The following is a 26985-nucleotide window of genomic DNA, read 5'->3' as shown; positions in this document are numbered from 1 at the left end:
AAACTCCCATTTCAATCGTTGAGACATTCTTGGAAGATGAGAATATCTGTCTCACAGAAACTATTAGCTTCAAAGTAACTTTCAAGTGATCGAATGATCAATACAAAACATTCGTGAGTTTATATCAAATGACTGTCTCACACAAATTATGAAAGATGTTACCAGGTGATTTTAACATGATCATCTTTTGACTTTTGTCAAGAATATAAGATGAACTTGGTTAAAGTGAAAGCTTACCAACACATATTTCGAGAAATATGTAAGCGAGTTAAACTCAACTCGAAATATCAAATGTGTATAATTTAAGTCTATATAGCTATACGAATTTTGTCTCAAATAGGAGATATAGTAGATAGAATTTTGAGTGATAAATGAGTTCAAGTATACACATACCTTTGGTTGATGAATTTCCACAAGCTCCCCTCAGTAGTTCTTCATCTTCAATCGATGAACGCCGTGAAGTCTAATGCTCAACTACACTTTCTATCCTAATCCGAGACTTAGCTATATGTAGACTAGAAATAAAGATTTATAGTTTTGGCAACTAAACTTGACAACAAGCTTGAGATAGCAACGCCTGCGATTTCAACTGAGCAGTGCTTTAAAAAAAAACCATATTTTTTGTAGCCTTCACCATCAGAGAATGAAATTGCAGAGTTGCTTTGACTTGAAGAGGAAGGTGATAAAATAGGATAACTCCAGTCACCATCAGGTTCGTCCCTACCCACATTATGTAACACTTCTTCATAGTAGTCATAATCAAACATAGGATCAAGATCTTGATGTGCAGGTTTTGGAGGAGATGGATTTTGCATTTCTTGATGATTTAATAATTTTGAAAATCGGCTTACAAGGTTAGGGATTCCAAGGCTTATAAACCGCAAGATCGTTGATAACCCATATAATGTGGGACTAATCATAACAATCCCCCTCGCGTGTACCCTCGTTGGGTCTAACACGTGGACATTAAATCGGGTGACGAGGAGTAAAGGTGTAGTCAAACGGCTCGTCACAAATAACCTGCTCTGATACCATATTGAAGTCCATGGGATTAACTAACCTCGAAAACCGACTTATAAGGTTACAGTTGTTCAAGGCTTACAAATTGATGGATCAACCCATATAATGTGGGACTAATCTCAACAGAGCAAGAAAATATCAAAGCAGTCTTCACTCACGTGGCCTAGTTTGTGGTAGAAACTACAGAAGAGCCTTGACAATACTTCGAATTCAAAAACAAGATAGTTTACTAGCTATTATTAGGAGCATGGATGCCAAATTTAAGAGGTTAAGATAAGTTTATTTTAAGCCTCATTGACATACAGTTATAACCGTTATGAGTAGGGATTGGGTCATCAAAAGCAATGAGTTCCCCTACAAAGGATGTATTGGCAATCACATTCACTATCCTAGTTTGATCAGGGAATATGTTATGAAGTGTTATCTCAAAATCCTCACAAAAGATAAGAAAGTTTTCAGGAAGTATTATAAAGTTACATCTTCCAATCATGAAAATATCACCACATATGACCCTGATTCCTAACCTAACAACCTTGAACATTTAATTTTTGAAATTCAAATTTTATGACGTGAAAGCTTCTACCTAGTGTAGATGTGGAAAAACGAGCCGCCATTTTTTTGGAAAGTGGAGAGTCGAGCGTGCTGTCGAGACTCCTCAGCCGGGAAAAATGTTAATCCTCACACAGATGCACCGCTGCAAAGGGGGTGCTTAGATTCGGGAAATCAATCTGTATGACTCCGGCCTAAACCAAGACAATGGCCGTTGCAGAGTCAATTTAGTCGCAAAGAGGGAGATGAGTTGATCTGTAGGAGGGAAACTGAGAGTTGTGTGGGATCAGTGATGATCAAGGATTGTGGGTGTGTTGAAGGTTTCTGCAATATTGCTGAACTACTGAAGTTGATTCTGTGAATAAGTTTATATCGAGTTGTTGACGGATAATGATGATAATCGATGATTGATGATATTCGATTGATCCTCTCTGATGTCCTCGATTTAGACTTATTTATAATGCAAGAATGATGTACCACTGATCCCTGTAAGTTTGACGGTTTCTTGAGTGAAAGAGTGGGAAAGTGGGAGATCGTGGTAAAGTCAATTCCATGTCGTGCGGAGACTTGACTGATCGTGCACTCACTACTTTGCTAACTCCTTCCACCGTTTACACGACTTATGCACATTTCTCATTGTGGATGAATCCACGTGTCGTAGACCGCCAAACCAAAGCCCTGAGTGATATCCCCCATTTGTGATGTGATTGAGATTTCACGAATCGTGGAGTCTGCAAGGCAGACGTGTATTAGTTGGTCAGTTGTTGACTGATTTAGACTATGAGTCTAATTTTGTTGAATCGAGCATAAGCGGTGACTGCTCGGCGATTCATGGATTAAACATGTAGTTCTATGAGATGTCAATGAATTACTGACTAGAGACTGAGAAAGTATTCCTCAACTCGATGAATTGCCGAATACTGAGAGTTTGTCGAGCAACTAAGCAAGTATTGCTCAATTCGACGAATTTGATAATTTTGGTGTGCAACTGAGCAAGTGTTGCTCAATTCACCAAAACACTGAATATTGATAATTTGATGTGCAATTGAGCAAGTGTTGCTCAATTGGACAAACTACTGATTAATTACCGAATACTAATGGTTGGATCAATATTCGAGCAACTAAGCAAGTATTGCTCAATTCAAAGAATTATTTAATGGTGTCGTGACCCAACAAAAAATTAATCAAAAATATTGGTGAATTACCGAATATTATTAATTTGGATGTTGATCGTTGAATCAACATAATTTTGTGTTTGAATTTGCTCAGAATGGTGATTCGTGGAGCGTTTGTTTGAAACCCTAATTTTTTGATCAATCCTTCAACAATTGGTGAATTTCTGAAAATTGATCATGAGTGAAGAGGGACCGACCACATGGGATGATGAGCGTCCATGTGATACCCAGTGCTCGAGTGAGAACGCACCAGGGTTCTCAGTTTGAGAGTTGGTGAAAGAACGATGATTAGATGCAGGTTTCATTATTTATTGAAATATTACTGGATTCAACGTTAGATGACAAACCTAGGTATGAGAGATGAGGACCGACCAAGATAGCATGGGACCGGCTCTTGGTGGTCACGGGACCAGTTGTTGGTCATTTGAAGGGTTCTCCAGTTGGTTGGAGAGAGTTCGGGCCCAGTATGAGCAATTGAACAAATTAGGTCAGAATTATGAAAACATGTGGGACCGGCTTTGTGCAATCCCTAGGAATGACTATGGTCGGTCATGGATGCATGTACATGTTTCCGTGGTGTCCTTGTTTCCATACTGAGAGTTTCAGTATTTTCTGATGCGCGTTCGAGCAACATAGTGAATTTTCAGAAGAGTTTCATCTTGACTGAGAATTCTCGATTTTTGTTGGAATGAGCATGTTTGCTCAATTCATCAATATTTTGAAAACATTAAAATAAAAGTGTTTTAATATTTAAAATTGTTGTGAGAGGCTAGCCAGTCGTGCGACTATGTTGGCTTATGGTTTTTCGTGATTTGAGTAATATTTGAGAAAATATGGAGAAATCATGAATTTTGCTCAAACCCAGGAGTTTCATGAATTGAGGAAAATAATAATTATGCAAGATTAGGGATTGCAAGGTGTGGGACCGACCATGGCTAGGGCATGTCCGGCCGGCTAGGTTTCCCGGTCCCGCACACCTTTCCCTATTTTATCATTTCTCATGAATCCTTGAAGTTATGGAGAATCCTTGAAGTTATGGAGAATCCACGAGTTTTTGTTGAAACGGAGGATTTTCGTGAGATTAGGGAATAATAATTATAAAAGGCAAAGGATTGTGAGGTGTGGGACCGGCCACGGCTTAGGCATGGCTGGCCGGTTAGGTTTCTCGGTCCCGCACACCTCTCCTTATTTTATAATAATATTATTTCGTGAATCCACCAAGTTATGGAGAATTCACGAGTTTTGCAAAAACAAGGAAAGTTGCTAAAACCAAGGAGTTTTCGTGAGTTCACGAAATAACAAAAAATAAGGAAAATAATGGGAGAGGCACGGGCCGACCATGGCTAGGGAACGACCGGCCGGCCGGCTGGTGGGCTCGGCCTTGGGCGCCTCTTATTATTTTATTAATATTCATTGTTTTCTCTTGTTTTGCGAAGGATTCCTCATTATTTCATATTTTTTGGACACTCGTTCGTGCATCCGGGTGCTCAGTCGTGCATCATTGTCGAGTACACTCGCACCATTTTTGTGGGGCTTACTCAGTGATGGTCCTGATGCCCAGTTGTTGGGTATTTATTACTGATTTATGAAATTCAGTGGAGAATAATACATGAAACTGAGTAATAAGATGAGTAGTTATTTTATATCAATCCATAAAATCATCAGCGGAATGGACTATGGATTCAGAATAATAAAATGATAATTTCATCACCATCTCATGGAATCGCAGATTTGACCATGAAATCGAAATAATGAAATAAGTGGTGATATTACCATTTCATGAGATCAGCCGTGGATTCGACCATGAAATCGGAGTAACATCTATTACCATTTCATGAGATCAGCCGTGGATTCGATCATGAAATCGGAGTAATACATTTATCTATTACCATTTCGATCATGAAATAGGAGTAATGAGATAAAATAGATTATCTTCTAGGAATTCAGTGGTGAATATGACCTAGAATTTAATCTCTTGCGTATAGTCAGTAAATCAACGAGTGTGCTAATGTCCCGAAGACGTTTTGCGCTCTCAACATTTCATGTATGGAGGACCGCCTGAGTCTACACACGGGTCTCTCTACATAGTCAGGAACAGTGAGTATCACCGTCCTGAAGACGTTATTGCTCTCAATCTTACGGAGAATCGCCCAATTTTTCTTCTATTTCACAAAACCAAAAACCCCATGGTTGCATGCATGCGTAGGATTTATGAAGGATTTTTAGAAAACGTATGTATATGCCCGTTGGTTCGTTAGTTAAAGGAACGAGCAAAAATCCCTAACATGAAAGATATTCATAAACTTTTGATTAGACATGGTCTAGTTGCAGTAGTAAAAGTTTTGTTTATTAGGTTTCATGAAAACCCAAGTTTGTTTTTCGAAGCATGAGCTTTGCAAATACTTTTAGGAACGTAGGTTTGTTCGTAAAAGTAACAAATAACGATCCTTAGGGTTAAAGGAATTTCGAAAAGACTTGGAGTTCATGATGAAATTTTGTTTGAGAACTTTCGAAATTTTGTTTGAAGTATGTAGACTTTTGCAAAAATAGAAAAGACTCTCGTTTCATAGACAGATGCTCGATTTAGCAAAAAGTTTTCTTTATATATATATATTTACGTGAGTTATTAACTCACGATTTTTTTTGAAGGTACGTGACCTGTTCATGTTTTATTGAATATAAATCAAGTTTTGATTTATGAAAATTGTTGAAAGCAAATAATTCATGAGTCGATGAATTCGTAGTGTATGTGTGAGTTTAGTGATTTTATAGTGTATGTACACGTAAAAACCAGCGAACGTTCACATGGAAAGTTATGTGAATTATTCATAGTTTCTCGAAAAGTCAGTGTTGACTCTTGAATAATATGTTTTATGCTCGACTTTGCAGGTTTGAAGGAACGAGCAAGTTTTGGGGTCTTACGCTGTTATCACTAAGTTCGTGAAATCGTAAATAGGTAAGAGTTGAGGATTACCATTTTTGTAGACGTCGATATGAGCATATAATTGTCTTGTTGCTTCAATTCTGTTGATGAAATTTGTGTATGGACGTCACAACAACTTTGCAAAAATGGCTCAGTCTCGTAGTGCTTTTGAAGATGATGCTTCTTCGCGAGAGGATGTTTCCACAGACGCCTCTTCCATAGGTGATGGTTCCTCCAGAAATGATGATTCTGAGATTTCCAAAGAGAAAGAGGGAAGTCCCAAGACTAAGAACATTCCAACTGCTGAGGATAAGTTCTTTACGTATCTATATAGACCTGAAAAGCGTCCCTTAGGCTTCTCGTTTCAGTTGTTAATAAATCCCAGGAGCACTACTCAGCATAAATTGGTATCTCCTCAAGAAGGAATCCGGTTTTGTTTGCAAGGAAAACACTTTTCGGCTTCTCATGTGGAGTTTAAGCTTTCACGAAATCCCCTGATGCATTTCTCTGGATGGGCAAGACACATGCTAGGTCATAGCCGTGTTAGGACCATATTGGATAGTGCCTAGGTAACATGAGCCATTCAAGCTGCTGGAGATTCAATCATCAACCATGATATACCAGGTATAGTAGCCTTGTTCTCCCGTTGGTGTGTTCCTACTCACACGTTTATATGCAGATGAGGAGAATTCACCATTACTTTAGAAGATGTAGTTTCTTTGTTGCACCTTCCAATTACTGGTAATTTCCCTGAAGAGCTTTCGTTAGAGGAGAAGGAGATATCTAACATATTAGAGGCCAAGATGCACGAATTCAATGAGTCACCCGCATCCTGCTATGCTCAATGGTTATCACATTTGTGACCGAGAGATAGAATTCCTGAAGAACCGGTTGATGGCGCTTTAACAATTGCTGCTTTCTTATGCTTGTGGCTTTCCAGGGATATCTTTGAAGATTGTGGACACTTGCTGAAGCCGTTTGTGATTCGCTTTGCCATAAAGATGGCAAAAGGTGAGAAAATTCCCATTGGAAGTCTGTTCTTGGGTTCGTTGTTCGCCAATTTAGACTCTCTAGTTATAGACTCCAGTATTTTTGATGGCTTCATGAAAGTCGAGACGTATGCCAATACCATGTTCCTCCAAGCCTTGATGTGGGAGCATATCGAGAGTTACGCCCCAATTCCCCGCAGCATTTTGCAAGGCCCTAAGGTCGACACTCGTCACTCCTTCCTTGAGAATAATAACACCAGTAATGAATGGAGAATTCCGGGTACAAGAATACAATATTGATAGAGCGGCTCGACAGATGGGTGCTGATCAGTGTATTCCGGGTCACCGAATGAGCAAACCATCAATTGAGTATTTGAAGGCTAATCTGGACTGCACTCATGTGGAGGGAAGTGAGTATTTATTCCCATACTCTGATCGTGCTAATTTTGTGACTCCGGGTTACATAGATTTCTGGCGTCAGCAACTTGAGCGTGTCTATGAGTTTGCAATGGACGTCAAGTCCCCAGTTCGAGAGTTCCCTTCCTCTGACATGATCTCTGATCGACACAGGCTGAGATATCTTTCCAGTGGCGCCAAAAGGAAGGCGTCTCCAAATGCGACACATGTGAGTACCTTTTTCATGATTTTAACCAAAGTACGCCAATCACGCTTCTTAATTATATTGTGGGATCCATTGTAGGACGGCCGTGCTATGAGATTTCGAGTTGATGTAAACTCTCCAAACCTTCAAGAAAGTCCTCAAGGAGGAGAAGGCAGGATCAATACATCTCATAGGATGATCCCGAACGATATACAGTCTCCTGCCGCTTCTTTGGTGAGTTGTTAATACTTTTCTTCATTGTTGCGACTTTATCGTCCCAGAGATCAGGATCTTAAAAGAATATTGTTAATTCATTTCAGAATTTTGATCCATCTGTTATTGATGGTCTTCGTTTTGCTCCTGGTCGAATAATTCAGGGATACAACACTGACGAGGAAGTTGACGTAAGTATTCCCTCCTCAAGCTAATCAGTGTAACACGCCTTTGGATGAATTAATGATGATCGTTGTTGATGTATCCAGGAGGAAATCATTGTAGATGAGCCGCATGTTGATGAAGCACAATCTTGTTTGAGTCATGGATATATGGAGAGTTCCCGAAATCTCGAACCGAATGAAGATAACGGAGTTGCCAACGGAGATTCCAACACCGCCGAGCCTTCAAATGGTTTAGAGACTCCCCTAGTAAGTATACCTCATGTGACCTCTTCATAGATATATGATATTGCTGATTTATGAATGAGTGAAAGTCCATGCGAGTATACGAGTAATTTTGCCGAAATACGCCACCAGGAAATTTCAGACTTCAACTTTTAGTAAAAACACCGTAGAATCCTCGTTTGGAGTCGGATTTTCGATGTCTGCATATGTATCTTCAAGCCCAGGAAATTTCCAAGCTTTAATCAAAAAAGCGTTTTGATTTTTGAGCATGTGTAGGGCCTGAAAAAGGCGAAACCGTAAACTTCCAGGAGATTTTCGGAACTTTCCAGATTACATGTCGTCCAATGTTTTGGCCACATTCCTTGCTCGTTCATCCGATTGTTATGAAATTTTGACATGTTGTATAGGACTTCCATACGAAGAGAATGGTATATGACCCAACCTCAAATTCTTTACCAATTTCTCCCAGTTCGTCGTTTAATACAGGGAAGTGTAGAATCTCTTCAGATGAGCTTGTTTGAAAACGCGTTTCATGGATTCTACACCATTTGATCATGTTTTGGGTGAAAAATAAGGAACTTAGATGATGTTAGTTCACTTACATTCTGAATTTTATGGTCTCCTTTGATTTTCCTGCTCTAATATCATGTAATCTTCGTATTATGGAACCAATGTTGAAGATTCGAGCAATGTGGTGAATCAAAGCAGTAACATCACCAACTCTCCACCTCCAGGTTATGAGAATATCATTGTTGAAGTCATAGATGAAACTGAGACTCCAGTTGCTATTGAAACCGAGCAAAGAACAGAAGAGACTGTCCCAGAAGAAGATGTTGTAATGACAATGCAGGATGCTCCAGTAGTTGAGAATCGTGTAGTAAATACACGAATATCCCAATGAAGGGATTGTTTGTGAGCCTCCATTTGGTGCTCAACTCCCGTATCATATGTATGTTGGTGGATTCAGCGTTCCTACTGGGTATGCCAACATGTATGAGAAGCTGTGGAAAATGTATGGTCATATTGTTGTTGCCAGGGATCCTGATCGTATCTACTTCTTGACAATGCAATTGGAAACATATTACCTGTTATAGATGACATACGAACCATGGCCAGAAGTACTGTTACTCGAGATGTACTCTTTGATTGGGAGTACAACTTGGAGAGTTCTGAGAGACTTGGCTTTAACTTGAAGTGGCTTCGTCAGAAGATCAACATTATCAAGGATGCAGTAGTGAAGAATATCCCTTTTACTAGTAATGCTGTGATGGAGAAAATGACCAAGATTGCTAGGCTGACCAAAAAGATGGAGTTGGAGAGAGCGGATTTGCAAGTCATGGAGAATGCTGAGAAGCAGAAATCATACTTCGATGGCTTCCTTTAATTTCCTTTCCATAATCTCATGAACATTGAACTTCTGAGAGATATGAGGCTTCTAGATTTCGGTTTTGGTTTTTGATTGGTTTTGGATAGGTAAATGATTGAGGATTTTCTTTTGGACTTGATAGGGATTTTTTTTTAAAGTAAAAGAACTTTGATAAATTGCTGGATTCAAATACTGAATGCAAGTATTGCAAACGTTTTAGAGGGATTGAAAATACAATGAAAGAAAATCCTAAATGCCAAATCCAGATGTTTTGGATATTCACGTCTTGAACTCCAATACCTCAAATGTCCATGTCTTAGGCTTGAAAATCTTTGAGCCATTTCTCACAGATTACTGGTACAATGGCTTTATCATCCATGTCGATCAACTTGTAGTACCCGCCGACCACGGATTTGGTGATCATGAAAGGCCCTTCCCAGTTAGGCTTCCTTCTTGAACGCTCTTTGAGTTTGACTGCTTTGAGAACTAAATCTCCTTCGTGAAATTTATTAGGCTTGGTTGTACGTTCTTTGAATATCTTCTGCTGATTTGGAATTCCTCATGGATTCCACGTTGGTGGAGCTTTCCAATTTTACGGCACATGTGGACATTCACGTAGAGGAGAGTATGTCGTATAATGCTTGTGGAACCGAGCCAGATCTTCAGCGATGAACCTTCCAATGGGGTCCTCAGTTCGGAGAGATTCCAACCATTTAGTGTAGTACTGCTGAAGCGAGACTACCCACTCATAGCATTTGATGATAGCTTGGTCATGAGTATGATTGAGTCCCCGGATAAAGGTAGCATATTTGAAAGTTGCTAATATGGAATTATGAGGGGGAATAAAACTTGCATGCGTGTCGGAATCTCCTGATAAATTCATGTGTGCTTTCCTCGGGCTTTTGTGTGAGTCCTGTTAAGGTTTGGACCTTCTCCAAATGCTCGAAAGGTTGATCATCTTCCGAGTCAGAACTTTCTTCGACGGAGAATTGTGCAACTGAGGATGAAGATATCGCAGCAATTCTTCCATCATGAATCCATGCTCGCCCAAGAATCATGTCATATCCCGGATCCTCCTTAATTATGAAGAATTTAGTTTCTGTCCAGGTTGAATCATTTCTTATGTTGAGAATGATGTAACCGTAAGCCTCCCTGGAGATTCCTTCGTGGTGTCTGACTGAAATAGGAGCATGAATCGCTTCTTGTCGAGTGATACCAGCATCTCATAGAGTTTTCAAAGGGATGATGTTAACAGCAGTGCCAACGTTAACTAATGCTCGTTTGAATTCATTTCCCTTGAGATGCACCATGGTGAGAAGTCCTCAGTCGTACATCTCGTTGTCTGTTACTGGAGGTTCAGGGAGCGTCTGCTGGATTGCTAGCCGCTTTCCCGACACAATATGGTTCAGCGCACCAAACATATCATCTCTCTGGGCCTTTGACAGGTACAACAACTTGGATACGTGCTCAATTAAGGATTGAACCGCTTCTTTGATCGGCTGCTCGGAGGGTGTGAATGTTCTGATTGGGAGAGGATTTTTGTGCATTCCTTCAGTCCTCAGTTCTCCTGAGTCGGCCTTCTCTTTGAATATGCGTTTCAAATTTCTACAATCACTTGTTGGATGACTTACGTACCTATGGAAATGGCAGTAACGTGCGTTTTCCATTTGTTCTGCAGTTGGTTCCCTCTTGACAGGAGGTAGTTTGATTGCACCATCTTGGACCCAGACTTCTAGTAGTTCGATCACTTCTTCAATGGGAAAAGGGAAGTCAGGTACTTCCTGATCATCCTGTTGATTCGGTGGTCGTGCATTTCTAGTCTGGTTGTCCTTCCTTGGAGCTTTCGGAAGGTGAGACGTTGAAGAAGCATTCTTATGTTGTTGTGCCTCGGCTTTTCTCTTTCTCCCTTTGGAAACATCCATGGAGGCTTGAACATTGTAATGTTTGTTGATCAGACGCCAGGCATTGCTGCTTCGGTTGTATTTCGATTCCTCTACTTTGACAGTTTTCGTTCTTTCTAGCAAGGCGGGAGCAGTAGTCGTTGATCGCTTGGCTGCTTCATGAAGTTATGAAAAGGTCTGAAAGCGAAGATTCTACAGCAAAGCCCTGTAAACTTGGATCATTCCATTGATGCACAAGTCCATCAGTTATTGTTCAGTAACGTTTGGATCATGACAGTCCAAAGCTTGAATCCTGAACCTCTTCACATAATCATTCGGATTTTCGGCAGCCTTCTGAGCCATCCTTCTCAAGTCAGAACGAGTAATTTTCTCAGAGACAAATAAGTACTTCTGGTAGAAAGCATTGATCATTTCTCCACAATTAGCTATGCTCCCTGGTGCAATGTTTTTGTACCAAGTATACGCTCGACCCTTCAGGGATTTTGAAAACTCTTTCAAGCGGACAACATGGTTGTGTTCAGGCTTTCCTAATGCTTCCAAGAATCGAGAGACGTGTTCTCGGGCATTCACCGTTCCGTTGTAGAGTATGAACGTTGGAGAAGTGTAACCTTTTGGGAGAGGAATTTTTTGTGTAGCAGCTGGATATGGAGGTTGGTGATGGTGCACAGACGGTGCATGGCCTTTTCCTCGATTCTCCATAAAACGTTCTAGGTCTTCGCGGGTGATGAAACCGGCAGGTTCAGGTTCTGCAGCTTTGCGGGTTTCATCATTGTCAGGGACTGGAATAACTTCGGGATCCGTGCTTGGAGATTTTTCCTTGTCTTTCCCTTTCTCCTGAGTTTTGTCTGATATCTTGTCAGTGAGAGTTTTGAGATAATTGCATAGCTCTTTCTATGTTGCAGCCATGTCAATCTGATTTTTGGCAAGAATCTCTTGCACCTTTATAAGATCATATATGGTAGGCGGATTTTCTCTGATTTCCTCGGAAGACCGGCCGAAGAGAGGATGGTTTTCCACGTTGGTTCGAGGAGGAGTAGTATCAACAACACCGGTGTTGGAAGCAGGAGTAGTTTTTGGAGTACCACCGTCGTTGCTAGTGCTAGCGTTGTTTGCGTTAGGAATTGTAACTGAACCCGCCCTACGATAAACTATTTTATGAAAATGTGAAATTGTAACCGAGAGATTAATCTACTACTGTGGTCTCCAATCTGTAGATGGGGAAAAACGAGCCGCCGGTTTTTTGGGAAAGTGGAGAGTCGAGCGTGCTGTCGAGACTCCTCAGCTGGGCAAAATGTTAATCCTCACACAGATGCACCGCTGCAAAGGGGGTGCTTAGATTCGGGAAATCAATCTGTATGAATCCGGCCTAAACCAAGACAATGGTCGTTCCAGAGTAAATTCGGTCGCAAAGAGGGAGATGGGTTGATCTGTAGGAGAGAAGCTGAGAGTTGTGCGGGATCAATGATGATCAAGGATTGTGGGTGTGTTGAAGGTTTCTGCAATATTGTTGAACTACTGAAGTTAAGTTCTGTGAATAAGTTTATATCGAGTTGTTGACGGATAATGATGATAATCGATGATTGATGATATTCGATTGATCCTCTTTGATGTCCTCGATTTAGACTTATTTATATTGCAAGAATGATGTACCGCTGATCCCTGTAAGTGTGACGGTTTCTTGGATTAATCCACGTGTCTTAGGCCGCCAGACCAAAACCCTGAGTGATATCCCCCATTTGTGACGTGATTGATATTTCACGAATCGTGGAGTCTGCAAGACAGACGCGTATTAGTTGGTCAGTTCTTGACTGATTTAGACTGCGAGTCTAATTTTGTTGAATCGAGCATAAGTAGTGAATGCTCGGCGATTCATGGATTGAACATGTAGTTCTCTGAGATTTCAATGAATTACTGACTAGAGACTGAGCAAGTATTGCTCAACTCGACGAATTTCCGAATATTGAGAGTTTGTCGAGCAACTGAGCAAGTATTGCTCAATTCGACGAATTTGATAATTTTTGTGTGCAACTAAGCAAGTGTTGCTCAATTCACCAAAACACTGAATATTGATAATTTGACGTGCAATTGAGAAAGTGTTGCTCAATTCGACAAACTGCTGATGAATTACCGAATATTGATGGTTGGATCAATATTCGAGCAACTGAGCAAGTATTGCTCAATTCAAAGAATTATTTACTGGCGTCGTGACCCAATAAAATATTAATCAAAAATATTGGTGAATTACTGAATATTATTAATTTGTATGTTGATTGCTGAATCAACATAATTTTGTGTTTGAATTTGCTCAGAATGGTGATTCGTGGAGCGTTTGTTCGAAACCCTAATTTTTTGATCAATCCTTCAACAATTGGTGAACTGCTGAAAATTAGTCATGAGTGAAGAAGGACCAACCACATGGGATGATGAGCGTCCATGTGATGCCCAGTGCTCGAGTGAGCACGCACCAGGGTTCTCAGTTTGAGAGTTGGTGAAAGAACGATGATTAAATGCAGGTTTCATCATTTATTGAAATATTGCTGGATTCATCGTTAGGTGACAAACCTAGGTATGAGAGATGAGGACCGACCAAGAGAGCATGGGACCGGCTCTTGGTGGTCACGGGACCAGTTGTTGGTCATTTGAAGGGTTCTCCAGTTGGTTGGAGAGAGTTCGGGCCTAGTATGACCAATTGAACAAATTAGGTCAGAATTATGAAAACATGTGGGACCGGCTTTGTGCATTCCCTAGGAATGACTCTGGTCGGTCATGGAGGAATGCACGTGTTTTCGTGGTGTCCGTGTTTCTATACTGAGAGTTTCAGTATTTTCTGATGCGCGTTCGAGTAACATAGTGAATTTTCAGAAGAGTTTCATCTTGACTGAGAATTCTCGATTTTGTTAGAATGAGCATGTTTGCTCAATTCATCAATATTTTGAAAATATTAAAATAAAAGTGTTTTAATATTTAAAATTGCCTTGAGAGGCTAGCCAGTCGTGCGACTATGTTGGCTTTTGGTTTTTCGTGATTTGAGTAATATTTGAGAAAATATGGAGAAATCATGAATTTTGCTCAAACCCAGGAGTTTCATGAATTGAGGAAAATAATAATTATGCAAGATTAGGGATTGCAAGGTGTGGGACCGACCATGGCTAGGGAATGGCCGGCCGGCTAGGTTGCCCGGTCCCGCACACCTTTCCCTATTTTATTATTTTTCATGAATCCTTGAAGTTATGGAGAATCCACGAGTTTTTTTTGAAACGGAGGAGTTTCGTGAGATTAGGGAATAATAATTATAGAAGGCTAAGGATTGTGAGGTGTGGGATCGGCCACGGATTAGGCATCGCCGGCCGGTTAGGTTGCCCGGTCCCGCACACCTCTTCTTATTTTATAATAATATTATTTCGTGAATCCACCAAGTTATGGAGAATTCACGAGTTTTGCAAAAACAAAGAAAGTTGCTAAAACCAAGGAGTTTTCGTGAGTTCACGAAATAACAAAAAATAAGGAAAATAATGGGATAGGCACGGGCCGACCATGGCTACAGCACGACCGGCCAGCCGGCTGGTGGGCCCGGCCTTGGGAACCTCTTATTATTTTATTAATATTCATTGTTTTCTCTTGTTTTTCGAAGGATTCCTCATTATTTCATATTTTTTGGACACTCGTTCGTGCATCCGGGTGCTCAGTCATGCATCATTGTCGAGTACACTCGCACCATTTTTGTGGGGCTTACTCAGTGATGGTCCAGATGCCCGGTTGTTGGGTATTTATTACTGATTTATGAAATTCAGTGGAGAATAATTCATGAAACTGAGGAATAAGATGAGTGGTTATTTTATTATCAATCCATAAAATCAGCAGCGGATTGGACTATGGATTCAGAATAATAAAATGATAATTTCATCACCATCTCATGGAATCGCAGATTTGACCATAAAATCGGAGTAATGAAATAAGTGGTGATATTACCATTTCATGACATCAGCCGTGGATTCGACCATGAAATCGGAGTAACATCTATTACCATTTCATGAGATCAGCCGTGGATTCGATCATGAAATCAGAGTAATACATTTATCTATTACCATTTCGATCATGAAATAGGAGTAATGAGATAAGATAGATTATCTTCTAGGAATTCAGTGGTGAATATGACCTAGAATTTAATCTCTTGCGTATAGCCAGTAAATCACCGAGTGTTGCTAATGTCCCGAAGACGTTTTGCCCTCTCAACATTTCATGTATGGAGGACCGCCTGAGTCTATACACGGGTCTCTCTACATAGTCAGGAACAGTGAGCATCACTGTCCTGAAGACGTTATTGCTCTCAATCTTACAGAGAACTGCCCAATTGTTTTTCTTTGTAGAGGAAAATTCCTCTATGTAGTCAGGGAAAAATGAGTGTCACCGGTATCCTGAAGGCGTTAAGCTCTCAATCTTACGGAAAACCGCCCAATTACGTTATTCTACATAGAGGCTATGATGAAATGCCCGGTGTCGAACGCTCCGGAGAGGCCTTTCGAGCGACATATGCATCATACTTCGTAAAACACGAATCGTCACATGGATCTCTGAAGCCGTGTCAGAAACATGCAGTACCATGAATTTACGGTTTTGACCTTTGTTGAAAATCCACCATCTACACCTAGCTTACTAACAGATAGATCACCAGATAACTTCTAACTGAACTTTAAAGCATTTTTGAGAAACCATGAATTTTTATCCATTCTAGTTAAAAAAACTACCCATTAAGTTATTGTGCCACTAGCTAACATGAAGAACTGAATTCCTACCATGATTCGAAAGACGATTGAAGAAAACATCATTAGATTCACCGCTGGACATAGTGAAATCAAAAGCACAACTAAAACCAAAAATAAACTTAAAATTTCAACAAAAGAGGCACGAAACTTGGTGATATGTGAGGATGGTGGGAACAAAACATTGTAGGATTTGAGATGTATTTATAGACGATCTAAGCGCATAAAAGAAGTAAGATAATGAAAAGGAAACAATAGGTTCTATTTAGTACTCTCTCCTTTCTCTCTCCTCTCTGGCTCCTCTAAAAACGAGAAAACCTCACCACCATTAAAGCTTACTGCTCAAATCTAGTCCATTTTGGGCTAGATCTGAGTAGTTTTTTTCTTTCTTTTTTCTTGTTTTCTTAGGTAGTTAGTAGTTTAAGTTTGATTTGTTTACTTTTTTTTTCAATCTCCATCGTTTTTAGGAGATTTTTATGGTGTTCTTGTGGGTTTTTTCTCTTTTTGTTTATGTATTCTCCTTTATGGAGATTCTCTATGCGCTCTCATGGCGTTTCTTTGTGATCTCAATGGAGATTTCGGATGGAAGTTTAAGTGTGGTGATCAAGATTCAAGACTTTGGGCATATTACTCTCATAATTTTATGAGAAGATTTCTTTTTCAAGAAGAAAAAACCCTATCAAAATGGTTGAATTATAATCTCACAACCATCCTTTCAATCTTCGTATTGCTTGGTATCCTTGTTGGTAGTTCGTTACTTCTCTTCACAGATTACTCTTTGTTAATAAGTATTTCAATCTTTGATCTTGATGATTTTGAAATCCATGTAATCTATATTTTATCATGAATGAAACTTTATGAGATTTATTAGGAAAAAAAAAACATAAATGTTATCGAGCCATATAGTCTTCCGGTATCCCAGCTTTCAAAATCCACGTAATATTTCATGATTTAAAAACCTTGGATAGGTCATAGTAGGCCAGACAAACGACCACCAATCAAAGCTGGCCATCGTGTGATTTTTCTGCTTTTACAACAGGCGGACACATTATGACAATCCAGAGTATACTCGTAATTCCAAAAAGAAAACCTTTTCAATATATTTTGTTACAAGGAAAGATTAGAAAACATTTTCTCTCTCCTCTCTACAACTAAAACTTTTCTCCAAAATCTTGAGAATTCATACGTAAAACAAATCAAAAATTCTATAAACCATTCATCAAACAATCCATAAATCATCTATTTATTTCTACATCTGAATATTTCTGTTAACTAAAGAAATTCCGGATTTCTTCGTGAATAAACGAAGATTTCCTTAAATTTTCAAGTTTTCATACTTTTTCAGTTTCTAGCCTTTGGCATTATCTTCTAACTAAAATTCTATTGTATCGATTGAATCTTTCATAAATGGCACTTCCTAATCAATCCAACCAGTATCAACCCTGTTCAGAGATGGATATGATCATTCAATTTGCAAATCTGCCTAATCATGACAATCATTCCAAAATAATCCGTATTGAATCTCCTCTGCCAAATCTGTCCAATGAATATCAAAACTGTTTGGTTCTTCTTATAATTTCCCCCAGAACTTTTCAAATATCCAGTGTCAGAGAATTACTTCACAAAACCTGGAAATCTTTTAGCCAAAATTTTTTTGTCTCAAAATTCACATCAGAAACCTACCTTATTGTTGATGGTGGTTTTTAGTTCAAGGCTAAAATTATAAAACCAGTATTTTATGCGTTGTCACCCTGCAAGGGGTAAAGCCATTTGAAAAGTGACGAGTGCGAAAAACCTCCTCGCTCATTGAGAAATTCAATGTATATGAAATTCACTCAGAATGGTGCGCGTAGTAGCAATCCCATTCTGTGATTTTTATTTTATACCAGCATTATTAATTAATGCATGATTTGCCTAGTATTTTCCGTGCTATGTTCTCAGCCGAACTCTCATCATTGACATGACATGACGATTAAGTGTTCACTCTCAGCAGAGTAGCATGAATCTCCCGAAGTGCCAGTATTGAGATCTGCAAGAAAATACCCACACAGGCTACGTCACTCCCTGACAAAGAGAATCTCGTGTCGACGCACTTTTAATTAAAGACAACTCGATCGAACACGATTAAATTCCTTAAGGAAAATCTAGACTGTCAATATCAGTCTCAGAAACGATCACTACCACACAATTTGGTCGCACGTTTCAGTAAGCCTAGACTACTCCTGGTAGAACGAGGTAATCACCACATTGACCGCCGGCGGGCCACTAGTGCTCCGACCAGCCGGACATTGTCTAACCCCTTTCAGCGTTGTCAAACTCCAACCCTAAATATGGTGGTTGCGCTGATTAAAAGAAGCTCGAACGAGCTAGACTGTTCAAAACAGTCTTAGAAAGTATCACGACCGTCCAACTTCGTCAGCCTAGTTGTACGGCTTGGATATTTATACAAATGATTAAGGAAGTACCGACATGCTCATTGGAGGATCAACTTTCCCCTTGTTCAATCGACTTGCCCACGGCAATCCTATGGGGCGTTCAATCTTTTTCCCAAATTCGAGCAAACACGCTATGACAAAACCCTAAGTTTTGGGTCGCGGCAATGTATTAGTGTCGCAAATCGATCACAACCGTCCAACTTAGCCAGCCTAGTTGGACGGCTTAGATCGCGTTTGGACGATCAAGGAGGTGCACATGAGTTCACCACCAGCCCAATGTTATTTTAATTCTATCGACTTACTCGTGGGAAGTCGATGAGGCATCAAATTTCTTGATCGAATTAGGGTAGACACGGCTGTTCTAAAACCCTAATTCATGCTTGCGGCAGTATGCTGCTGTCGCAAATCGATCGTGGCCACTCATCTTTGCCAACTGAATCGAGTGGCTTAGATCTGATTTTAGATGGCCCATGAGATGTCAACACACTCACTAGCGGCTCGTTTTCACACATGGCCGATCGGCCAGTTTGAATCAGCTCCCGACGCTTGAATCGATTAACATAAATAGGGGTGGCCACACGGCTTTAAACCCTAAATTAATCAACGGCGACCATTAACTGCCGAAAATCATCTCGGCCGCCCAACTTCGCTAGTCGAATCTGCCGGACACACTCCTATTATAGGCGTTCAACAAAATGTCTTCGTGACCATTGGACGCTCCTCTTCCTTAAGGAACAATCGGCCACGTCGCGACCTACCATGTGGCTTCTAAACGATCACCCAAAGATTGTACAAACAACTGGGAACGTTTGGTAAACAATTTTAGTATGATCTACATGCCAAAAGTTTCGTATGGATGTCTAGCATAACATACTAAAAAATCAAATCAATCGAAGTAACGAGCTAAATATACAGCTTAAAAGGCGAGCTAAGTCACGGCTTAAAACTGATAGAATTCCCGAGTTTTACTGTTTGGTTATTTTCACCTCCTAAACGAGCTCAAAACCTAAATATTCCCGAGTGGGAAGATGAGAAATTCTTTGCTGATCAGAATGAAGGGGCGGACCGTCAAGATCCGAGTTTGTATGAGAATTCTACAGCGATTTTAGTGAGGGTCTTACATTTGAATTTTCTGATTACGAAATTTCATGAATTAGCACAAACTTATGTGAATCTTTAACACCCCGTTACCTAATAATTATGGGATATTAGATAAGTTCTAATCGATGTAGGAGTGTGTTAGTGGTGTACGATGACTTATGGTTGTATTCGTTAAATAGGCTGCCCATATTAAGAAGTAGTGCGTAGAGAACAAATAAAGGTTAGTTTGGTAATATCATAAAGCCTAAATAAATAATTAAAACTAGGAAGAATTATAACCTAGCAGGAGAAAATTTGTGCACATCATGAACAACTTCAATTGAATCCTGTGAGAGCTTTAGGCACTTCAATCTCAAGTCTAAGGCAAGTTCTTTCTTGCTCTATCATGTACTATTGGTAGTTATGTAAGCTTCAATTGTTATTTCTATTGAAAACCTAGAATAAGAAGTAGAGATTGTTTTTAGGTTAAATTCGTATGGATTGATATTTCAGTCAAATGAAAAATTAGGTACTGACTGGTCCTTCAACAGAGATCCAACCATCGGATCATCGTGATTTTTGAATATGTTGTACCCTGCTGTGTAGTCACTACTGTACCAAAATTTCAGATCGATCTGATAGGATAGGTCACATAAACATCCATGTTTCACAGACTGGTTTTGCAGTTTTTCTGTAATTAGGCAGTTCTGAAAACCCTAAATCACATAGTTGTGCTATATAGAATTCTATTAAATTTTATCAGGAGAAACCCATTTAGGGCATGATATTTCTGTAAAAATTTCAGGTGAAACTGAGTTTGGTAGGTAGCCAAACCAACTGACTTTTGCAGGTGAATCGTTTGGATTTCAGTTTTGAAGTTCATATAGAATTGATTGTATTTTGGTTTCTAACCGTTACTTTCCTATGAAATTTTGAGAAAATATCTGTGTTATATGTATGAATGTGTGGTAGAAATTTCTTTGGGATCAGGTTAGTTTTCATAAGGAATGTGACAGGTCCAGTTATGGTGTTTGGAGTAAAACTGATGGAATAGTTCTGAATTGTTGTGTGCTATTATAAGTAATTTGTGTTCTTGTTGTTATTGTGAGAGCGAATGTTTCATTGAAGTGCAGGTGCTTGATTATAGACTTTATAAAATGTCTTTTAAATGTGTTGAAGTATTGTTAGGATTTAAATCCTTATTGAACGATATGTTGTATGTGAATCTACTTACTAAGAGAGCAGGGCCTTGTCTATTCAAACAGGCTGAGTGTCGCGGTGGGTAGTAGATGAGTTGGATAAGCCAAGAGATCAGTGCCACAATAGAATATAGCTTGTGAGCACCGGTGGGCGCTGGATAGAATGTAAATCTTTTATTCCTGAATGTGTGTGTGGACTTTTGTGAACTGCCGAAGGTAAGTGGCATCAATACTTGTGTGGAATGCTGAACCTATCCTCTAGTTTCGTGTTAGTTAAAACATATAGACCACCTTTATACTTTTGTATCTTATATGCTATCGGTATATATATGATGGATTGAGAGTGAACTTGCATTTCCAAGGCTCTGACCTTGTGTTGATTTTTCCCCTTTCAGGTAGCAGAATAATAAAGTGGGCTAGTTGTGGGGTTTTCTTGAGTTTCCACTGCAGTATCTGGGAAGATGTGGAATCTATTCCTTGATATGTTTTCCTGTTGAATTTGTTTTCATTTATTTTCTAAAGGTTATCACATTGTTAGTTGTTATTCTTTTCAAATATTTTTCTTATCAAAAATTTGTTAATACTAAAGTATTTCATTACTATAACTTTTAGTCCAGTTAAGTACTTACTCTTATGAGAAAGAGGTCTTCTTGCAGTATTGTTTTTAATTCAATATTGATGTCATTTCAATTAGACCTGTTTTTGACTAGCGTGAGCTATATAAACCTATGTTTGTATGGAAATATCTTGAACTGGTATTGATAAGGCCGGTCGGACTATTAATATAAATTCATGGTTGTCACAGTTGGTATCAGTTCAGGTTCTGATTTACTTAGACTGTGGGCATGAGATTACCGGTTGTTGAAAGTTGTGTGTTAAAGAAATATATTTTTATCGTACGATGATTTATTTTAAGGGTTTGAGTAACTGTTTTAGTTTTTCAAGAGTATTAATCGTCGTATTTTTTCATCGGTTTTGTCTTGGTTTTAAAAGAGTGATATTTCGGTTTTATGGTCTGGCTTTTGGGGATGGGGCGTAGATTTAACATTTAGAGTGTTTAGACTTTTTAACTAATTTTTTTGTTTGTGCTTGACATGGTTGGTTTCAGCGTTAGTGCTAGACATGCTTGCTTTCAGTGTCATATTGAAGAAAATATTCATTCTCATTCCACTCTGAGGTATGTTGATTTCGAGGACGAAATCGTTTTTTTAGGAGGGAAGAATGTAATACCCCGTTACCTAATAATTATGGGTGATTAAATAAGTTTTATTCGATATAAGAGTGTGTTAGTGGTGTACGATGACTTATGGTTGTATTCATTAAATAGGCTGCCCATATTAAGAAGTAGTACATAGATAACAAATAAACGTTAGTTTGGTAATATCATAAAGCTAAATAAATAATTAAAACTAGGAAGAATTATAACCTAGCAGGAGAAAATTTGTGCACATCATGAACAACTTCAATTGAATCACGTGGAGAGCTTTAGGCACTTCAATCTCAAGTCTAAGGCAAGTTCTTTCTTGCTCTATCATGTACTATTGGTAGTTATGTAAGCTTCAATTGTTATTTCTATTGAAAACCTAGAATAAGAAGTAGAGATTTTTTTTTAGGTTAAATTCGTATGGGTTGATATTTCTGTCACTTGAAAAATTAGGTATTGACTGGTCCTTCAACGGAGATCCAACCATCTGATCATCGTGATTTTTGAATATGTTATACCTTGCTGTGTAATCACTACTTTACCAAAATTTCAGATCAATCTGCCTTAGAGGTCACATAAACATCCATGTTTCACAGACTGGTTCTGTAGTTTTTCTGTAATTAGGCAGTTCTGAAAACCCTAAATCACATAGTTGTGCTATATAGAATTCTATGAAATTTTATCAGGATAAACCCATTTAGGGCATGATATTGCTGTAAAAATTTCAGGTGAAACTGAGTTTGGTAGATAGCCAAACCAACTGACTTTTGCAGGTGAATCGTTTGGATTTCAGTTTTAAAGTTCATATAGAATTGATTGTATCTTGGTTTTTAATCGTTACTTTCCTATGAAATTTTGGGACAATATCTGTGTCAAATCTATGAATGTGTGGTAGAAGTTTCTTTGAGATCAGGTTAGTTTTCATAAGGAATGTGACAGGTCCAGTTATGGTGTTTGGAGTAAAACTGATGGAATAGTTCTAAATTGTTGTGTGCTATGATAAGTAATTTGTGTTCTTGTTGTTCTTGTGAGAGTGAATGTTGCATTGAAGTGAAGGTGCTTGATTCTAGACTTTCTAAAATGTCTTGTAAATGTGTTGAAGTATTGTTAGGATTTAAATACTTATTGAATGATATGTTGTATGTGAATCTACTTACTAAGAGAGCACGGCCTCGTCTATTCAAATAGGATGAGTGTCGCGGTGGGTAGTAGATGAGTTGGATAAGCCAAGATATCAGGGCCACAATAGCATATAGCTTGTGAGCACCGGTGGGCGCTGGATAGAATGTAAATCTTTTATTCTTGAATGTGTGTGTGGACTTTTGTGAACTTCCTAAGGTAAGCGGCATCATTACTTGTGTGGAATGCTAAACCTCTCCTCTAATTTCGTTGTAGTTAAAACATATAGACTACCTTTATACTTTTGCATCTTATATGATATCGGTATATATATGATGAATTAAGAGTGAACTTGCATTTCCAAGGCTCTGACCTTGTGTTGATTTTTCCCCTTTCAGGTAGCAGAATAATAAAGTGGGCTAGTTGTGGGGTTTTCTTGAGTTTCCACTGCAGTATCTGGGAAGATCTGGAATCTCTTCCTTGATGTGTTTTCCTGTTGAATTTGTTTTCATTTATTTTCTAAAGGTTATCAAATTGTTAGTTGTTTTCAAATATTTTTCTTATCAAAACTTTGTTAATACTAAAGTATTTCATTACTAGAACTTTTAGTCTAGTTAAGTACTTACTCTTATGAGAAAGAGGTCTTCTTGCAGTATTGTTTTTAATTCAGTATTGATGTCATTTCAATTAGATGTGTTTTTGACTTGCGTGAGCTATATAAACCTATGTTTATATGGAAAGATCTTGAATTGGTCCTATTAATATAAATTCAGGGTTGTCACAGAATCATCTCAGCCATCCAACTTGGCTAGCCAACTTAAATGGTTTAGATTTAATTTGGGCCAACCAATAGGATGTCAAAATGGCTGCAAGCCACCATTCTCCCATAGAGACCGATCACCGCATCTTTAAGGTACATGGATAGCTCCTAGAAGTTACTCACACATGACCACCTGCCACATAGCTTGCGCGTGATTGGTCAGAATAACTAGGTCTTTCAAACAAGACCCATTCAGCATCCTGCTGCATATTTTCTACGAAAATACTCGAGACATCAAACATGTCACAAACTGGGGATACTTACTGGGATATTGGTCTGGCGTTTACAGCGTGCGGCGTGCAACGCGCTCATTACGAGAACGTGTCAGGAAAGGACGAACGGTTAACAAGAATGAGGGTAGTGGGTGAAGGTGTGACCACGTAATGATCACCACCTCTTACACAACCCCACTACTCCACTACTTAATCTTCTCCACTTCCTACGAGATCAGGGTTGCGCCCGAATGACTTGTATAATTAGGTTTTCAACCTATTTCGACAAAAAAATAACATAAGTGTTATCGACACAGTATCCAAAAAACACCAAGAACTGATAGCTTACATTCTACAAGCCAGTTCCACATTCTGATACAAGTCATAAACAGCCACACCTTCATAATTTAACATTCTGATATCAAACACCTTCTTCGCTTTCCTCCCTAAGATCAACCCCCTCTCCTTCACTTTGTGACCGAATTGAATCTGGAATGACATTTCTTGTTTTAGGCCAGAGTCTTACAGATTGATCTCTCGAATCTAAAAGTACTCCCGTGCAGTGCATTGTTTAGGGTTTGAATTAGTTTCTCATCAACACACCCAAATTTACCAAAAACAGCATAATCAGTTTTTACCCTCAAACACTTATCAAATTTTAATCTCACTATGATTTGGAGTTTATTATGAAATCTTATCCATGGGTTGTTCGTGATGACTTACTTTCTCTAGAAAGGTGTGAACCAAACAAATCACCACACCTGTATCTATTTTATAAAGTGGAATTCTGGGCTCAACTTCATGGAGTTAACTATCTCGATAGAAAGTGTTAGAACATTTCTCGGTCGAACTCACATGCGTTGCTATCTCAAGCATGTTTGTCAATGTTAGTGATCAAAACTATAAGTCTTGATTTCTATTCCATTATAGCTAAGTCTCAGACCAGGATAAAAAATGTAGTTAAGCTCAATGACTTCATGGCGATTCATCATACAAGTAGAAGAACTACTCAAGGAACCGGTGGAACTTCTCGACAAAAAGGTATGTGAAGACTTGAACTTATCTATCACTCAAAAGTCTATCTACTCTATCTCCTACTATTTGAGACAAGAAGTCGTATTCTATATATATAGACTTGGATTACACACATTTGGTATTTCGAGACGAGTATACCTCGCCTATCTATATCACGAAATATGTGTTGGTAAGCTTTTCTCTTCGATCAAGTTTATCTTTACCATGTGACGAAAGTCATGATATGTTTCAATTATCTTGAAAATTGCTTTGACGAGAAATGGTGTAACAACTATATAACGTCCTCTAAGAATGTTTCAACGATTGAAATGAGAGTTTAGATTACATAACCAATGGTTGACATAAGTATTGTTGTGGAAACACATTTATGTATAAGTCTTATTCCTTGAACCAAAGTTTGCGAACTTTGTTGATCAAGAGAACCGGAAGAATGGCGTGAGCGAAGTCCGTGAACTTCCAAAGTTCTCAAACCCGAGAATTTCTGTTGGAGTTGACAAACTATTGCGTGAAGCTAAGTCCGCGAACTCAGTCCGCGAACCGGCAAAGTTCTCTTACCCGAGAATTTTTGCCGGAGTTTATAAACTCTGCCCGGTAACTTAAGTCTGCGAACCTAGTCTGCGAACTTGAAAAGGTTATATATCTGAAGATGATTTGTGAACTTAAACTTAAAAAGACTAAGGAATGCATTTTGCAAACCGTGGCTATAAAAGTTCATGAACCGATTCAAGTGAATCAAATCATCTTTGCTTCAATTGTATCTTGTGTAGTACATAAGATTTCCTTGCAATTGAACAAATCTCTAACTAGTTCATTTGAAGTCATTTGAACTAGTTATGGTGAAGAAGAACATGGTTAATATGAAATGCTCATATGGATAACCTTTTGGTTAACTATTGTTGAACCAACAAGTGCATACGTTTGGGGATGGTCAACAAACCTAGAAGCGTGCATTGTCAAGTGTGTGTAACAAGCTAAGTTTTCGATCTAACGGTTGAGAAATATTAGCTTGAATCTAAATCATGTTTTCATCTAATGATGAATATTGAATGCTTTGTTACCAAGATAACATTGATTGCAAACCCTGATTTGAAAGACTATATAAATGAGACATCTATTATTGTGCGGAACTAATCCCCACACCTTACATGTGATACTAGTTTGCATGCTAGAGTCGATTATCCTTTAACCTGTGGTTTTCTTCTTCTAAAACCAGGTTAAGGACATAAAGACTTCATTGGGATTGTGAAGCCAGACCGATCTACTTTTATCGTAGTTGTGTGATCTGATCTTGCATCTTCTATCGTACGAGTACAATCAGATTGATTGGCTTGAGATTGATATCTCAGATAGGAAAGATATAAAAAATAATCACAAACATCTTCGTCTCATTGTTTATGATTCCGCAACATCTTGTTTCGCTACCATACGATTCAGATTGTTGTGAGGTGATTGATAACTCTAGGTTGTTCTTCGGGAATATAAGACCGAATTATCAATTGGTTCCTGTTCACTATTGATCCTTTGATAGACTAGTTTGTGTGAAACATATTTGTTTATTGTCAAAGCCTGCAATTTTGGGTCGTAACAACTCTTAGTTGTGGGTGAGATCAGCTAAGGGAATCAAGTGCGCAATATCCTGCTGGGATCAGAGGCATAGGAGCATAACTGTACCTTGGATTAGTAGGAGATTGATTGGGGTTCAACTACAGTCCAGTCCGAAGTTAGCTTGGAGTAGGCTAGTATCTGTAGTGGCTTAATACAGTGTGTGTTCAATCTGGACTAGGTCCCGGGGTTTTTCTACATTTGCGGTTTCCTCGTTAACAAAATTTCTGGTGTCTGTGTTATTTCAGTTTCCGCATTATATTATTTTATCTTTATAATTGAAATAATACAGATTGTGCGTTTATATCATCAATTAGAATAATCCAACCTTCGGTTGTTGATTGTCATTGATTGATCCTTGGATATTGGTCTTTG

At 38.8% G+C, this 26985-nt stretch overlaps 1 long non-coding RNA gene across 2 annotated transcripts; it reads left to right on the top strand.

Moving 5' to 3' along the window:
- Window positions 1–20688: 20688 nt before the first annotated feature.
- LOC113333483 lies at window positions 20689–23720 on the top strand. Of its 2 annotated transcripts, XR_003352049.1 has the most exons (4): window positions 20689–20834; window positions 21014–21140; window positions 21727–21795; window positions 23340–23720. It is a non-coding gene; the product is annotated as an uncharacterized LOC113333483 (long non-coding RNA). The 2 variants fall into 2 exon arrangements; XR_003352048.1 differs by having other exon boundaries at window positions 21014–21795.
- Window positions 23721–26985: the final 3265 nt, after the last annotated feature.

The sequence above is a fragment of the Papaver somniferum genome, unplaced genomic scaffold (assembly GCF_003573695.1).
Source record: "Papaver somniferum cultivar HN1 unplaced genomic scaffold, ASM357369v1 unplaced-scaffold_133, whole genome shotgun sequence".
In the NCBI taxonomy this organism is placed as follows: domain Eukaryota; kingdom Viridiplantae; phylum Streptophyta; class Magnoliopsida; order Ranunculales; family Papaveraceae; genus Papaver; species Papaver somniferum.
This window is presented reverse-complemented; position numbering and strand designations above follow the sequence as displayed.